Below are 18,203 nucleotides of genomic sequence, written 5' to 3'. Positions count from 1 at the left end.
TAATAATAATTAATTGAATTCTGGACTCTCTATCACCGACACGGAAGTGGTACTCTAAACCTTGAAGCTCTTTGCTTCGTTGAAATGATTTTATAATCATGTCACCATCCATTGTTGCTGATGGTTCATCCCAATTTTTGAAGCAATTCTCCTGATCGGAATCGAGAATTCTGGCTTTCCGGTCTTCGCATATGCTGCAGTATTTATCGGATCAAATCTATTGAACCGATTGCTGAGGGCAAGGGTGGGTTATTCTGGTGGAACACCAGAAGACAAGAGCAGTCAAAGGTGTTCCTAAAAGGCTCCTGCACAAAACAAACCAACACACTTTTTAATATGGACAAGAGTACCTTAAGATGGGTGATAGGTCTATATACAGGATACTGTTAGCTGAATAAGCATCTCTTAAAGATGAGACTGGCAGAGTCACCAATTATTAGGTTCTGCAGAAGGATGGTGAGACTGCATATCACATCATATGCAGACATGATGCACTGGCCATGATACACAATTCCTCACCTTTGGATGAGATCGTATCTTAGATCCTAAACTTTGCGAAAGGGTTGATCCGTATACAATATCCACATTAACAAAGGCATCTGGCCTGTTCTGAACAGAGGAAAGGACGGGGTACATTAGGCCCTCAGCGGCTGTGGTACACTTTAGCCAATTTAAAAAAAAGAAAGAAAAAAGGCTTTCCATGAGTGGATGCTGTACAATTGTGGACTGCCCTTAATAATAAATAAATTAGTGTTTTTATTCATTGATATATTTAACTAAAATATTAAAAATTAAAATAAAAAAATGAATTCTAATTCAACAGATTGTTATTATGTTAGAATTAGGATAAGCCTTTTATAACGTATAAGCCTTTTATTTATTTCGGATACCCAAGTCGTAAAGTTTTTTTTTGCTCCAAAAATACACTCAACACCGCTGTTGGCTGTATAGCAATATCCAACACCGCTGTTGGCTGTATTGCAATATCCAACACCGCTGTTGGCTGTATAGCAATATCCAACACCAGCGTTGGCTGTATAGCAAAATCCAACACCGCTGTTGGCTGTATTGCAATATCCAACACCAGCGTTGGCTGTATAGCAATATTCAACACCGCTGTTGGCTGTATTGCAATATCCAACTCCGCTGTTGGCTGTATTGCAATATCCAACACCAGCGTTGGCTGTATAGCAATATCTAAAACCGCTGTTGGCTGTATTGCAATATCCAACACCGTTACCCTGCGACTAATCGTTGGAATTGTAGTGGGAAACGATGATGCGGCTCTTCTCTGAAGTAGTATAATTTAAACAAGAAAAAAAAACATTCCGGTTCAAACATCGAAACTGCAGTTTGAATCTAGTTTATGTGTGTATATGTATAAAAAATAATGCAATTTATTTTTAAACAATTCAGCCTTTAATCAACAATATAAGGTAGACTTTTCTTTCTTTTTTTTGTACCCACGTGTGGAAAAAAAAACAATTAATTAATTACAAAATGATGTGAATGTTATAATGCTTCCTTCTTTTACCCGAAGGTATTTTAAGGAGTATATATGGTGTCTATACCATATATACACCATATCTATACCATTAAGGAGTATATATGGTGTCTACTGTTGAGGATCGAAGGCGCCGAGTGCGCGTTAGTATTATTGTGAGCCTTACTTAAAAAAAAGAAGAAAAAAAGCTTTTCAAAGATAATCAAACTTCATCCTGATGTATTTGTATTTTAAACAATATTTCAGCGAGCATGTAACTTCTTTTTTATTACTCATCAGCTATGTCCACTGAAACAACTTTCTCACCACTTTTAGTCACGAAATGGAATATGGTCACTCTGACTTTGACTTCTGCCAAAACAGCCCTGACGAAGCCTTGCAACGTGGGGCGAAACGTTGGCTCAATTAAAATAGTTATTGCTATTTGAGTTTTATTTGACCGCACCCGGAGCATATTCCATTCATTGATACACACGGTCAATCAGCAATCTTCCACTTTTATTCACGCTCAACACAAGTTATTCATTTTCTTCTAGTATCGTAAAATACAACAGATAAAAAACAAAAATAAATAAATACATTAAAACAAACAATAAATCAGTAGAAAATTAAAATAATAATTGTTTTTAATTTTTCCTATTGTTGCAGAATTGTATTTTGAATCCCTAAAAGTTAGGGTTTCTCCTACTTCCCCTTCTATTACTTTCTTCCTACGTGGAAAATAGTAACAGAAATAATTTTGTCCAGCTAGAACTGTCATAAGGCCCATTTCGTGACATGGTAATGAGAGCAAGTAAAATATTTTTACTTGTAAAAGTGCTCGTAAAATATTTAGATGAAAATAAATTCGAATGAGGTTTTCAAGGATACTAAATGTGAATCTGACTTCATTTTTCTTAAAAATAATATTCATATTCAGGAATTAAGGAACATAAACTCTACTTCAGTTTTGATACCAGAAATGACGGTCGTAACACTACAACTGTCCCCAAACTTCGATAAAATTTGACTTCCGAAAGAAGTACCTTGGAAATACATCTTACTAAAATGTAAGGTTCACCAAGCTTATATTTGAATTTTGCCCATGTAAACATGTAAAAATTGGAAATGTTCATTTCAAATGATACGCTGAGCAGTGAAAAAGCTTGCCTGTCAATTACAATTGTTCTTCTCAAACTAAAATACTGAATTAAAAATTCATTAATTAAGTTTAAACTAATTAATTTAAGAGTTAATTACATATCGAAAGAATACCGAAAGTCAGCAAAAATATACTTCAAAAAGATAGTGGAAACAATTTGTGTCAAGAAGAATTTATTGATTTTTTTTTCGGACTTACGAGGTATCCGCAATGCGATCAAGAAATATGCAATTAAATATAAATAAAACGAATAAAATAAGTGTTTCCCATTCAAATGATGTTATTTTGCCAAAGGATAAAGAAATACCAAGTGGGAAAACCGGATATACCAACTTCATATCTCAGATCTACAGACGGCATGAGGTGAAAACTACCAACAAGTTTCTTGACCAAGAAACAATAATATTACAACAGAATTGCTGATAAACTAAGCGAGATGATGGAAACAATCCAGGTACAGGGTCGGATGCAATTCCTGTCCATAGTACTAAAGGTTCAATTGACAAAAGAGCTAGGGAACGAGGACTTTCCAAGAGAGTGCTCGTTTAAGGAATGTGCTCATGATCTCATGGATACAAGCGCTAAACAGGTGGAGGCCCTGTAGAAGTAATGGAAGTAGAAGAGCCGGGGTGGATCTGGATCGAATATCAACGCCCAAGAAACACGTCCAATCCCTCGAGAAGAAGTGAGTACAAGGATAGTGTTAAAGCCCAACAGTTTACTTTCTTTTCTTTAATTTAGTTTAATTTTACTTCCAAGTGGTTTTTTATTTTTTTGTTAATCATAAGTTAATTTCTTTTTTTAATAACCAGTCAGTCTTTATTTTTTGTAATTAAGATTAAATTAAAATTCATCACGTAAATAGGGGTAGGTTTTTCATTTAAGAAACGCCCCTCGCCCCAACAGATAGCGTTAGGTAGGAAACGAGGGACAGAAGATCAGAGCAAGCAATACCCAGAACCAGCAGTCGGCTAGAGAACCGCAAATGTCATGGATGTGGGAAGATAGCCCTGTGCTCACATATCCGTTGTTTCGAATTTGGAATCGAGGGCCATATAGCGAGACAATGTCCTTATATGTTTCAAAGACACAAATCGAACCAGGTAGAACCGATGGAGGTGAATTCCCAGCGTGTGAGGAGGACAAAGATTTCTCCGAGGTCAGAACGATCTACAAGTGATAATACTGACACGTCAGAGGTTGAAGCAGAAGAAAACAATGTCATGAATTCATGACAGGTAACAGGAGGAACTTGTGGAGACTGTCTGAGGGGTCTAGCAGGACGAAGGAAGAGATCTGTGGAGCGTATCCGCGGAGGGGAGGAATCATAGTAGATAGCTAATGTCCATAGTCCATCATGGGCGGTCAGAAAGAAGAGCACTCCGGTAGAAAACGGAAAGAAATATAGAGTAGTGGTCGACTATCGCAAAGAAAACGAAAACACGGTAGATGAAAAGTACCCCATACTCCAGTTCGAGGATATTTTGGATAGATTGAGCGGGTTAAAATTTTTAGCATACTAGATCTGAAGGCGGGGTACCACCAGATTAAAATGCACCCAAAAGACCGCGTTTAGTTTAGAGAGACCACTACGAATTTACGAGGATGAAATGCTCGAATTGCGAATTGAAAAATGCTATATGTATAACATTCCAAAGGCTCATGGACGAGTTTCTGAGGGGATTGGATGAATCCGTCTGCCAAGTTTATATGGATGACCAGCTGGTATTCAGTAAGTCCGAGGTGGAACACGTGCAATACCTGAGGAGTGTATTCCAGCAGATGATGGAGTTTTGCTAGCTTTCACAGAAGAAGTCGGTAAAGGGTCAAACACAAATAACTTTTCTTGGACACATAATCTCAAAGGAGGGAGTACGACCAGATGCCCAGAAAGTGGAATATCTGCAGAAGATGGCCGTGCCAAAGGATGTAAAAGGGATCAGAAGATTGTTGGGGGCGTTAAATTATTAGAGATGGTTTCTGCCCGAAATGGCTGAATACCTTGTACCCTTGAACAATTTACTGAAAAAAGGGTACTAGCTAGTTGTGACGGCACACATGGTAAATAGGATTCGGAAGTGTATATATCAGCTTCAAAGGGACCCGATTCTTGCATTTCCCGACTTTCAGAGGCCGTTTGCACTTACGACGGATGCCAGTGAGTATGCGCTAGGTATGGTACTATTCCAGGAGTACGAGAAGGGGGAACGTGTAATAGTCTACGTTGGTAGACGACTGACAGAAACGGAAACCCAGTAGGATTTAATTAATCCGATATTTTCGGTTCTTTTTTAATTTGTATAAAGTCGGGGTCGGGGGTCTCATTTTCTGATGCCCCTTGCCGCGGACACCGGAAGATCCCGAAGACGCCGCCCAACTCATCTATCGTGATATGCAAAATAGAACCTGGCCTACCCCTACCATCATAACAAAGTCGAGGACACCGATCGAGAAACACGTTTTTCTGACACCAGGCGAAGATGCATGGTTTCACCATTTTCGCATATAGCTGGATCTGGACGAGGGGAGCGAAGAAGACGTGACCGCGGCGGCGAAGAGGTCACACACAGATAAGCCACTGTTCTATTAGCCATGGGACCACCCAAACTTTTTCTAGTATCATACTAATGTCTATAAATAATTAAAATATTATTACATCACAGCTAGCTATAGTTGCCCCTCCAGGGATTAACACTTAAACTTAAGTGTTCTATGCATGTTTTTTGACAAAAAGGTCTCACATTTTACACCCACCCATTTGTTCCACACTAATTTAATTATATATAAGAAGACGGTCAGGGTTGCGGTCAAAAGTGAAACAAAAATAGTTTACAACTATTTATTTTCCAACGTTTCGCCCCACTTTTCAGGGCTGTCCAAATGAATAAGTTGAACAGCAATTCATAGCTAAATAGCAAACTAGCTGTTCAATTTATTCATTTGGACAGCCCTGATGAAGCCCTGCAAAGTGGGGTGAAACGTTGGAAAATAAATAGTTGTAAACTATTTTTGTTTCACTTTTGACCGCAACCCTGACCATCTTCTTATATATCAATTTTTACGGTCAACTATATATACATATAATTTAATTATAATTTTAAAATACAATGAAGTACGGCACGAGCAGGTTCCGATGTAAACAACCCGTTACAGTGCTTCGGAACGAGAGTTATTGGGGATTGTGTGAGCGGTGGACCACTTTAGACCTTACCTTTTTGGAAGAAGATTGGCGAGAGTGACACTGGCATACTACCAAGGAAAGACGAACCACAGAGGATTGAATGAAACCCTGCACAGATTACGGCGTCGATACTTTTGGTATGACATGAAACGGATCATCCAAGAGACCACAGGGGACTGTAAAGTGTACCACCGCACGACATGACAGGCGTTCTCCTCAAGCCAGACAGGAAGAAACACCAACTCCAAATGTACCACTTAGCAATTTACAAGAAGAAACATCCACTTGGAAAGGATTCAAGTGGATTACAGTCGTGGATATATTTAGTAAAATAGATATGGCTTATCAGGTGAAAGATGAATCGGCGAAAGCAGTGTTATAGGCTCTTCGTGCATGGTTCGAATTGTTCGGGGTCCCTGACAGAATATCGTCGGACGGGGATAGAGAATTTGATAATACAAATATCAGGGAGGAAATGGAGGCATTAAAAGTAATATGGCATCTCAACACTCCGGGGCATCCTAAGAGCAGAGGAGGGATCGACAGGCTGCATAGCACTCTCGGCGACCATCTGCATTTGTACCAATTGGAAAAGGAATTGGAATCGGATGACGCGATGGAACGAGCTATTGCAGCGTACAATGACTCCGTTGATACGGTCACGGGGTTCGCGCCCTTCGAAATTCTTTTTGGAATGCACATACGGCAGAGAGATTATAGAGACACAGTGACTGGAGAAGAAGGAGTAATTAATAACAGTTTAGCCCTGAAGAAATCGTGGAATGGAGTCAAGCTCGTATCGAGAGGGAAAAGAGTAAACAAGTGAAGAAACAATATTTGAGCGTGCATGACCTAATAGGCAACATCAAAATCGGGACCATAGTCTACAGGAGATTATCTACCAATAGGAGAAAGGAACTGCAGCGATACGTAATACCCCTTCAGGGTGATAGTGATTAGGGAACATAATACTGTCACAATTGAGAGCTTGCGTGAACCCAAAAAGAGGAGAGTACATATTGAACAGCTGAAAATTCCTACTACGACTTCATAGAGATTGAATAGAATGTAATTTTGTTGTTGTTGTTACATGTATGGATTGAAGGAAATTTCTTTTAAGTGCTCATTGCGAGAAAGAATAATTTTTTTGTATAAATTTGTTCACGTTATTCTTTTTTAATCATGTATAGATTTTTTTTGTTAAGTTTTTTTTTTTTAGTTTCACTCTTGTATCTACTATAAATAGTTGTTTTATTAATTTTTTTTTTTTAGGTCATTCATTCTATTGTACAAGATAGGTTCACGGGGACTGTTCGTCTATTGTTAATTTTCTATAGGTTATTGTAAATAGTTTTTCTAATTGTTTTCTTATATATATGGTATTTTTAAAGCGAAATTCAACCTCTTGAGCCCCTTTTTCTCAGTATTAAACAGCTTCTTCCTGGGTGATCTTCCTTTATAGCCTCCCTTATGAAGCACATTTCTTATAGTTTGGGATGTAACTGATTTGTCAGACGTTGTTTCTAAATGTTGTGCTAATTCCCTGGCACTAATTTTGCAGCTACTCTTACAATATTTCTGGCTTCCCTAGAAGTTATCATTTTTGGCCGCCCTGACCGTTTTATATTGCTAGTAGATCCACTTTTAAACTTTTTTATTATATATTGTACTAATTTCCCTAAAACTGAAACCATGTTGCAATAGGAAAACAATTATATCTTTAATGATGGAACTCAACACACATATTTTACGACCGATTGTAGGAGCTGCGAAGTCCTAACTGGCTAGGAATAGGTGTATTGCTATGTGTGAGGACAATCAGTTAACTGGCTAGGTGTATTGCTACGTGTAGGTGTATTGCTACGAGGACAATCAGTTAACTGGCTAGGTGTATTGCTACGTGTAGGTGTATTGCTACGAGGCCAATCAGTTACCCTTTGAACCTACTAATCCACAATCAGTCCTGGGATTGTTTTGACCTGAGGATTACTTAAAAGTTCTCAATGTTCACTTGTATAAATACTTTTTTGACCCAGAAATACTTGGTTTTTTTAATATAATAATTACATTTTTAATTAATATCTTGTTTTTTTCATGAAAAAAAATTTTTTTTAAAGAGAATTGCACAGTAAAAACTTTAATAATGGTTTACAAAAATAAAATATATTAAAATAAAACATAGTGTATGAATACTTTTTTTGATCACTGTAAATTTATATATAGTGCTGTAATTGTTTACCAATATAACAGAAAAAGAAGAAATTGATATTGTTGTTGAATAGGAAGCATAAATTAAAAAAAAACAAAAAAAAAACTGTTGAGGTTAGGTAATAATTTTATGTTAGAGCAAGATAAACCCTATCCTGGAAGCCAAATTCTCATACGTCTCATGACAGCCTTTTTATAAGGGTTGTTATAGTGATTGTGATATATTTTATTATTTATCAATGTGACAAATATATAATTTAATAGGTAAACCCTTACGTAATAATTCACATTTTCGAATTTTATTTGCATACTACCATTGTAACAGTTTTTCTGGATTTTATTAGATTCTCTGACTTTTCCCGGTTTTCCAGATCCAGAAAAACCTGGATATTTCAACGATATAAGAATTTTATGGCTACGTCTCCTTTTTTCCATTGTTTCCCCTAATTGGTTACTAACAGCCAAGTAAATTAGTTGTTGAAAATCTAATTTTAGGAAAATATTTGTACTATTAAAATTTATTCTGACACATTTATAATCATAATAAATTCAAAGAATTATTTATTTATTCTTTTATATCTCATTTTCTGAAAGTGCAACATAGCTAATAGTCAAGGATAATTTCAAAAAATTAATTATTTGCCTTTTCGAGTTAAGTTCTCCAAAAAAGCCTTTGCTACCCGGAGCCACATATCCCACTCCCACTTACCCCTTGGTCCGTATCTCAGGTCTAGACATGTTAGAGGAGTTCTAAAAAATTAACGAACAGCTGATTAGGGTGGTAAGGTTCACTGTCAAAGCATTGACAGTAGCTGCCACGACAGCAAATATCATACAGTGGGGCATCGTACACTATGACAGGCGTTACGAAAGTTGCTCTCAGTATAGAAATGGGTCGAAGGTCCAAAACTAATCTTGGATCATTCTAGAAAACTGTAGTTTAGCGATTCAATAGTTTTGCATAAAGCCGATGATGTCATCGTATCTATAAATAATTACAAGGTAACAATTAATAAATAATAGTTGTCGTTGTTGAATTAATAATCATGATAGCAATCATCTACTTGTTCCCAAAGAGTAAATTCCTATTATTGTTAGAAATAAATGAAGAGATTAATTAAACTCTAGAGAAAAGGTGTTATATATTTTAAATAGAATTTTGCAAACAAATATTTTATTTTATACAATTATTATAATTGGCTATCTGAAACTATTTACGTATTGCTGGTGTGAATTAATTTTTTTTTTAAGTCATTAAACGGTTGAAAAACGGGATGTTGAGGTGAAATAGTGCGAATTATTTTATATTATAGATAAATAGATTAATTAATTCTCTTTCTTTTTTATAAGGAACCATAAAAAGAAATATGCATCTTTTCAATATTTTAGTGATAAATTCGGAGTAAACAAGTTTAGCGTTTTTAAGAAAGGGCTACAAAGCACACAAAGTGAATTAGATCTGTTCTGTTTACCCTTTACTAATAACCCACACCTGAAGGACAGCCAAACCCATATGAATGGGGCCTGGGTTTGACAAGGCAAAGTACGAATGACCTGTTTATATCCATAATAATACTATTAAAATACAATGTTGTTACTTACAGAAGTGTGACAGTGCCGACGAAAGTTGTGCGATTAAATCTAACGGGATATTGATTCAAGGTTATACCCTACGACTGTAGACCTGTAGTAGGGGCTACCCCACGATACTTTCTCTCTCCAGTTGGGTTCTTATATAACTTTTGAGGGGTTGCCTTTTCCTCCAGAAATATTGTGGGTAACAAAGATTAAATGCAACTATTAACCTAATAAATTTTCTTATGATAAGCTATTTTAATTTATTTTATAAAGAACTTGATAACTATTTATGTTTTTTCATCTTTGAAATCCTTTGTTGACAAGTTTAATTGATTTTGCCTCTATAATAAAAAAAGAAAACAAACAATTATATTCCTAAAATAATAATACTGAAGACCCCTATTGCTTTCATCCTCTTCCTTATTTTTATTGATTATTAAAATAATGACATGTTAAAAATAATATCTCGAAATAAAATTATTAAATTTTAACAGGCATTAAAAATAGCTTGAAACACAAACAAATGAATAAAATATTTAAGAAAGTAACCAAAACTTTAAATTTACTTCATATATATTTTACATATTAAACTATATAAAAAATATAAATATGTTGTCATTATTGAAGCAAGGTGGGATGTGCTACAATTTGTGGCTGGTATGGAAGGGGGCAAGATCTTAAATTTTGCTAAAATATTAAAATATCATAATTTTCCCAATTATATTACGAAATATATTTCCATAATTATTTAGGTGAAATATATCTTCTGAAAACGATAGTTTGGTAATCAGGTTTGATTTTTAATAGAATGAATAACAGATTAGGTAAAAACTTCAAAAGCTAATTTCTAAAAGAAATTGTGATTTTAGTCATAAATGTTTTTTGGAAGATAAATTTCTCCTAAATGATTATGAAGACTTGCTAAAAGTATGTATCAACTGGGCGTTGATGACCTCAGGGTTTTACGCCCTTAAGCCCCAGACAACAACAACAAGTATGTATCAACTAAGCAAGTAGGAACAATTTTTATACTAATTTAGGAAGAGTTGAAATTTTCCCTACTATTTTAGATTGGAACTTTTTCATTACCTGTTAAGAATTGACAACAATAATTTATTTTTTATTCAAAAAACATTATATCTCTTTAAAATCCCAACATCGTAACCTTAAGCAATCAGTTTTAAATTTTTTGTAATTCTTATGGTAAAATATTTGCAGTTTGAAGTTGGTAATCAAATGACAAGTTTTTCGAGTTTTGGAGTTACAAATTATTGGGGAAAGGGGGTTGACATGCTTTTTAGCAACTTTCCTGATTATATTTCATGTATTATTGAAGTAAGTGTTTTAATACATTTTTGAAACTACAATATTGATTTGATAGATTCCAAATTTCATTTTTTAAACAGAGAAAATAAATTTATTAAGTATTAATAGTATGCTATAGAACATTGCAGATTTTAGGAGTATATGCCTTCCCTGGAGGTACCTATCAACACACCATGGCAATGATATATTCATACAATATAAAATTTTTTATGACCCTGCACTATAGAAATAAAAGTATTTTTAATTTTACCACTAATGTATCTCTAATATTTAAATATTTGATCAGGCCAATGTTGGTTTAATGTTTTTCCATCCATTGCTGGGGAAATTTTTTTTTTAAGGAAATAAATTTAAAAAAACTTGTATCACATACTTATAAAAACATAAATAAAGCTCCTAAAGTATCAATCTTGCTGAATCTCATAAACAAAAATAAAAAATGAATAATAACAGTTGGATCATTGAATCATAATGAATATAATCATAATACCAAGAATCATAATGAATTCTAATAATTTTAAAATCCAGTTTTCTTTTTCATTTGTTTCTAGTTACATATCTCTGGAATATTATTTCTGAGCATCATTGATGACTATTAGAAGAACACTTTTAAACTTAAAATGTGTTCATGGAAATATCTAATTCTTTTAAAAAATTAAATTTATGTTGTAGTTCGGCAATGCATCCTGTCTAGTTTGTTATTTAATTATAATCATATTATAAAATTTTATAATTTTTACAAATAATTTGGTGGGAAATGATCCATTGGACATTAAATGTCTCTTGAAACCATTTCCCCGCCGACCTGTAAGAGGCAATCTGAGAATAAATATTGTCACACCTAATTACTGTTTGCTAAGAGTTAGGTCAACGTTATAAAAGGCTTATCCTGATTCTAACATAATAACAATCTGTTGAATTAGAATACATTTTTTAATTTTAATATAGATTTCTATTTTAGTTAAATATATCAATGAATAAAAACACTAATTTATTTATTATTAGGGGCAGTCCACAATTGTACATCATCCACTCATGGAAAGCCTTTTTTCTTTTTTTTTTTTAAATTGGCTAAAGTGTACCACAGCCGCTGAGGGCCTAATGTACCCCGTCCTTTCCTCTGTTCAGAACAGGCCAGATGCCTTTGTTAATGTGGATATTGTATACGGATCAATCCTTTCGCAAAGTTTAGGATCTAAGATACGATCTCATCCAAAGGTGAGGAATTGTGTATCATGGCCAGTGCATCATGTCTGCATATGATGTGATATGCAGTCTCACCATCCTTCTGCAGAACCTAATAATTGGTGACTCTGCCAGTCTCATCTTTAAGAGATGCTTATTCAGCTAACAGTATCCTGTATATAGACCTATCACCCATCTTAAGGTACTCTTGTCCATATTAAAAAGTGTGTTGGTTTGTTTTGTGCAGGAGCCTTTTAGGAACACCTTTGACTGCTCTTGTCTTCTGGTGTTCCACCAGAATAACCCACCCTTGCCCTCAGCAATTGGTTCAATAGATTTGATCTCTTTGCATAACACCACATATGGGGTTCAGTGCAAAGGGACCATACTCAGATCTCTTACTGGTGAGACAGTCCGCTCTCTCACTGCCTTTGATGCCAGTGTCACCAGGTTCCCATTCAACCCACACTTTGTTAGCTAAGGAAAGAGATTTCAGATTAGTCTTACACTCTCGCACCAATTTGGAGCGGGTTATATAATTTCCCAGCGTATAAATGGCTGCCTGACTATCAGCACCAGTAGACCTTTTTGTAGTAGGGCCGGGAAAACCCCATCAGTACCAGCTGATTTAAAAGGCGAAAAGATTTGTTTGCCCATACAATCTTGCCAGAATAAACAATCATAATTGCCTTGACCCAGGTATCTTTCCTTCGGGTGTAGCTACCAACAATTCAGGGATTTACATCATCCTCTTCCAACAGTACACTACCAGGAAAGTGAGTACCAGGGCCTCCATGGTTCTAACCTCAGAATCAGTGAAATCCCCTTCCACCCTGACAGCACCCAATACTCCCCTTTCCAAGTCCATTGATAGGATCCTATTAATTCTAAAGGAGGAGGAAGCACCATTCACATCATTGCAAAATCTTCTCCATGCCTCTCTTTTGGCTTTCCTTACAGTATTCAGTTAGTGCACTTTTGTATGTTTTCCAACAGCCTGTTCTTTTGGCTGTATTGAAGTCTCCTTGTAACTGCTCTCAGCCTACCCTGTTGGATTTGGTCCTACATACAGTGTTATGATCGGTGTATTACCTCATAATTCCATCAGTTAAGGAGTATTAAGGAATTCAAGCTGCCAAGTATTCCTAATAATTCTAGGAAAGTCCTAAACTTCTTCCCTGAGATGTGTGCAGTAAGTATCCCAATTCATTAGCTTTAGATTTCTATATACCATCTTGTTCATATCACATATAGACAGGTCATATTTGGTGAACCGATAGTCTGATCATAACTCTTCATCTGAGACATGCCAACTCTTGATCATCGGGCTTACTCGATGTGTGGCCATGGTTATGTCTATGACTTCTGCCATTGCCCTAATGATAAAGGTAGCTTTGTTGCCTTTATTAAAGACCCCTAAGTTATGACACAAAATATACTCTAAAAAAGACTCACCTCTCTGGTTGATATTGATACTCCCCCAGAGGCAATGATGGTTGTTGGCGTCCATGGAGGCCACCATCACATCCTTTTTTCCAGCCCATCCATCACATTCCTCAGTTCTGCCGACGAGATGGCCTCATCATAGGGGAAATAGTTATCTCCCTATGGGTACCCTCTTTAAGGGCCAATTTTGCAGCTGCCAAATTCCTAGAACACAAGTGCCATGGAGGCAGCATCTTTTAATTTTATCTAATACAGGATACAGATCCTGGCACACATCAGCACAGAAATGATGCTATACCCAGGCATGCAAAGTCCCCTTATCCTGCCTTCACCTAAGTAAGGTTCTAGTATTAATATAATGTCAATATCCTTACCATTAATATACTGCAGCAGAACATCACATGCCACAATACAGTAATATAAGTTGATTTACAGCAGCCTCAATTCCATCATTCGTTCTTGACTGCCAGAGGGGCCCCATCCCAGCAGGGACCGTAAGGCATTGCCACCTTGGACCCTGTCTCAGCGGAAGGCCTGGGACCAGCGAGCCCCACAGCACTCATCCCAGCAGATCCACTCGCAGCCAATCCTCCGGATCCACTCGAAGCCAGCCCTCTAGATCCACTCGCAGCCAGTCCTCCGGATACGTACCAGCACAAGAGGCCAATGCTCCACTCATGTTAGCACGAGAAGTTGAAGCCACACACTATCCACCTCCATGGCCTCGCTGACTGCAGCCCTTCTCACAGGCCTTAGCGGAGGTCTCTTCTTTGCATATCACAAAATTCCTTGCACAATCTTGAAAAAGCAGAAACTGCTATCCAGGATCTTAAAAACCCTGTAAAAGCCAGTTTCCTCTTCTTTTATGCTGACCAATGTCCATCCGTCGACATCAGGAATCCTGGAGTTTTGGTAGCCAATTCTCCTTAGAAGTATATTTCTCTCTACTCTCTCACCAGGGAAAATTCCCACTCTGGTAGTGCTCCTGAGTTCGTCCACACTACCAGCATGGAGTGTAATACCCCCACTGACAGTGAAGCCTCTAACCACTCCAGGCAGCCAGTCCCTACCAGCTTGGTTGTCGCAAAGCATGATGCACCCTCCAAAATGAAAAACAAAGTTACTAAACTCGAGGTGTGCACCCCCTTGTTCCTGCTCATCCATGATACGGATGATTGGCTACCAAAGCATCCTTGAATCTCATCACCCTGCTCTCATCTGAGCTGAACGGATGGATATCCTTTCGGGATGATGGCAACTTTGCTTTACCCATCAACATTGGCATAGAATGGTCTGCCTGGACTACTTCCCCTAGGCCCCATTGCCACTGGTGCACAGGTCCCTGGGGAGGATCTCTTCTCAGTGGAAGGTCCAGGTCCTGCTAGGTTTCAGTCCTTGTTAACAGCTTATTTGTTCGTCAGTGTTCTGAGACCATCACACTAACCTAGTTTCAGCCCTCCAGGATGGTCCAGAACCCGACTAGCTCCAGTCCCTATCAGCCAAAGCGGATGGGCATGACAGCCTCCTGGTATTCTGAGACCAGTCCACGTTTCAATGCTCTATCTTCACATCAGATCCAGGTCCTGTAGAGCTCTGTTCACTGTTTGCCGAGAATGATGGGCCCTGAAGACTCCCAATACCTGGAGATCGTGCTGCAGCCTTTTTAATAGAGTGCTGCCTTCTCCTGTGCTTACCCGATCCTCTATCAATTCCCCTGGAGGTCTGAGATCAAGGCGCTACTCCACCAGTATCACCACTGAGGTCTGGAAAACCTGAGGAGAACGAGTACTCCTCACCTGAAAAATATAAGAGAGTTTATAAAAGTTTTCTGGGTTTATTTTGTTCACACAAGAATGGGGATTCTTAAAAAGCATAGCAGGTACTACCCACTCTCCTGCAGCCAGCATACAATGGGGTGTGCCAGGTGCTCCAAGTGGGTCAATATAAGGGAGTATATTTTCATTCCTCTCTGCCATTCTGCCTTAGCTCAAGCACCCTCTCCACCTGGCTTTGGTGTCTAGAAGGGTCCGTTATATCTGTCAAATTGACTTGTCACCTTGTCAATTTTACAGACATGATGAGCCCCTACCTCTGGTGCTCGCAAGACTCCGCAGGGTGCATTACGCATTGGTAGAGATAGGGAGTACATTGGAATCCTCAAGCAGTAAGTAGGGCATTTTGGCCTGATTCATCCTCACAGAGTGGGGGAGACTCCCTAACCCATCTCCTTCTTGACCTCCTGTTACCCTATCCATTTACCATCCATGTAAAACCTTAAGGCTTGTCCACCACAACATAGCATCCACACATGGAAATCTTTATTAAGAGCCGTCTATCACAATATCACACAGTATTAATTTAACTTGTTATGATAGCTGTATCCAATAATAATAATGTAGTATATTGTATATCCTGCATAAATTATATATTACATATCCTGTATTTATCTCCAGTAACACTACTCTTGGATTAAAATCCACAGCTTATAAAACTTGTCAGGTCACAATTGTCTTCAGTTCAATTCCTTTCATAAGGAGACTCCAATTTAATATGGTGTTAAAAATAATTTCTAAAAATGTAACACTTTAATTTAATTGGAATTGAATATGGAAAAAGGCTAGGATTATGTTGAATCTAATGATTTTGTAAATATTTTTTAAAGGTATGTTCCGTTATCTATGAGACCACCCTAAATTTTTTTTCTTAGATTACAATAATTCTCATTAGACGAACACAATCTGCCCCTCCAGGGAATTAATATTTGAATTTAAAGAAAATATATGCATGTTTTTGGACAGAAAGGTCTCACAATTTTCAACCAACCTTTTGTTCCACACTAATCAAATACAATTTAAAATACAATCGGAGTACCTGAAGTACGGCACGAGCAGGTCCCGATATATACAGCTACATTTTTACAATTGAATCACCTCTGTACTTACATTTGGTTATTTAATTTTTGTTCAAGGTAAGGGAAAATTAAATTTGAACTTCTGAGATTGGGAGCTAATCTTAATAACAGAAATTTCTGTACAATGAGTTACATTAACTTAGGTTCTTTCATAATAGCCTAGAAGGATAGCAATAACTTAGGTTCTTTCATAATAGGCTAGAAGGATAGCAATAACTTAGGTTCTTTCATAATAGGCTAGAAGGATAGCAATAACTTAGGTTCTTTCATAATAGCCTAGAAGGATAGCAATAATGTGAGGCTGCATCCCCAGATTAGTTCTATTTGTTTTCATTAAAAAGATGTTAGATTATGAATAATCTAATTTTATTTCCCATCAATCTATTGCGAGCGTAAGCGAAGATTCAGGAGCCTCTCAAAGGAGGAATTTTACTCTCAATCCTGGGACATTAATATCTGCTGTCTTGGAAGTACTCTTGAAGTACGAGGATTCTCTTGGTAGTTGTAATATTATCAGCTACCTGTGACACCTAACTGTCACATTTGATGCCTTGACAATGGACTATTAGAATTTATAATCACCTTGTATACATAACTGTTGCAGTCAATATGTTTTATTAATGCATTACATCACAGATGGTTATGAATATTAAATTAAGCAAAATACAATATTAACAAAATTCAACATTGCGTTTCTTTTATTTCATTATATTTACAGATTGGGCCATATCAAAGGTTCCTTTTGAACCCTTACCCGCTATCCCAATAAACTCTAAAAATATACGTTTTCTAGTTGTAGTTTCTTTGATTTAATCACCAGTTTTATACTTACTCACCAAATTGAACTGTTAGGTTTACTACCAGCATGTAAGCAAGCACTGTTATACTTTCTTCCCACTGTAATATAACTTTCACAACAGAGTTCTGTCAAATGGAAATTGGCCATTAGCTAAAATGTATTCAGTACTCTGAGGATCAATTAATTTAAGGAAATATTATTTGTTTTCCCACTTTAGCATACCGTGGCAACAGACCATTAATTGATTAATTCAAAAGTTTGTTAGCCTCATAAATATATAAGTATATACATTTTTAAATCAACATAACTTCTCATTTCACTTATTTAAATGTTTCAATATTTATATTTTTATGAGAATTTAAGAAAACGACTTCGATCTTTTTGTGATGTTTGTGTGGGAACTTACTTTGTGGTCAGCTTATTTGGAAGAGAAAATTTCTAGCACCCTGAAAATTTTTTCTTTTCCTCTCAATGTCATAAGTATGTGTCAAAACATCTTATAGCTGCATTGGAGATCAAATTTTAGACCTTAGTGTAGCACTGTGGTCAAATGGCCCTTAGTTATTTTTTATTTTATTTTGAGAGATTATTGAAGTTTGAAACAAATAAAAAACCGCTTGCAACTCTTAGCAAAGGTTCAAAGCTAAAAAAAAATCTGAAAATTTTTAAAAATTTACCTCTGACACTCAGCGCTAGTATGAAGTTAGACAAGGTCTCAATCGATCCCATACAGCACTGAATGTGTAAGAAAAATGAATGTCTTTGAATTGATAAGATTGGAACAAAATTTATTTTCAAAGTAGTACCTCAGCTTTTCAGAAAATGATGATTTAACCATGTTCCAGTGGTGATCTAAAATAAATTACTCTGTAGTTTCAACAACTGAACCTTTATAAGAACAGGGCTTTATAGTCAATTAATAAA

At 36.5% G+C, this 18,203-nt stretch overlaps 1 protein-coding gene across 1 annotated transcript in view; it reads right to left on the bottom strand.

The window, feature by feature from the left end:
- LOC106684597 (hexokinase-1) overlaps window positions 1-9,744 on the bottom strand; it is a 38,144-nt gene extending 28,400 nt beyond the window's left edge. Inside the window, exon 1 of the mRNA XM_014426763.2 lies at window positions 9,637-9,744. The gene's annotated coding sequence lies outside the window, so the exon portion shown is untranslated. The remainder of the gene's footprint in view (window positions 1-9,636) is intronic.
- Between the last annotated feature and the right edge of the window lie 8,459 nt (window positions 9,745-18,203).

This window comes from Halyomorpha halys, unplaced genomic scaffold (assembly GCF_000696795.3).
Source record: "Halyomorpha halys isolate HHAL.00 unplaced genomic scaffold, Hhal_1.1 Scaffold594.1, whole genome shotgun sequence".
Lineage (NCBI taxonomy): Eukaryota > Metazoa > Arthropoda > Insecta > Hemiptera > Pentatomidae > Halyomorpha > Halyomorpha halys.
The sequence above is the reverse complement of the archived record's forward strand: the minus strand, read 5'-3'. Positions and strand labels throughout refer to the sequence as shown.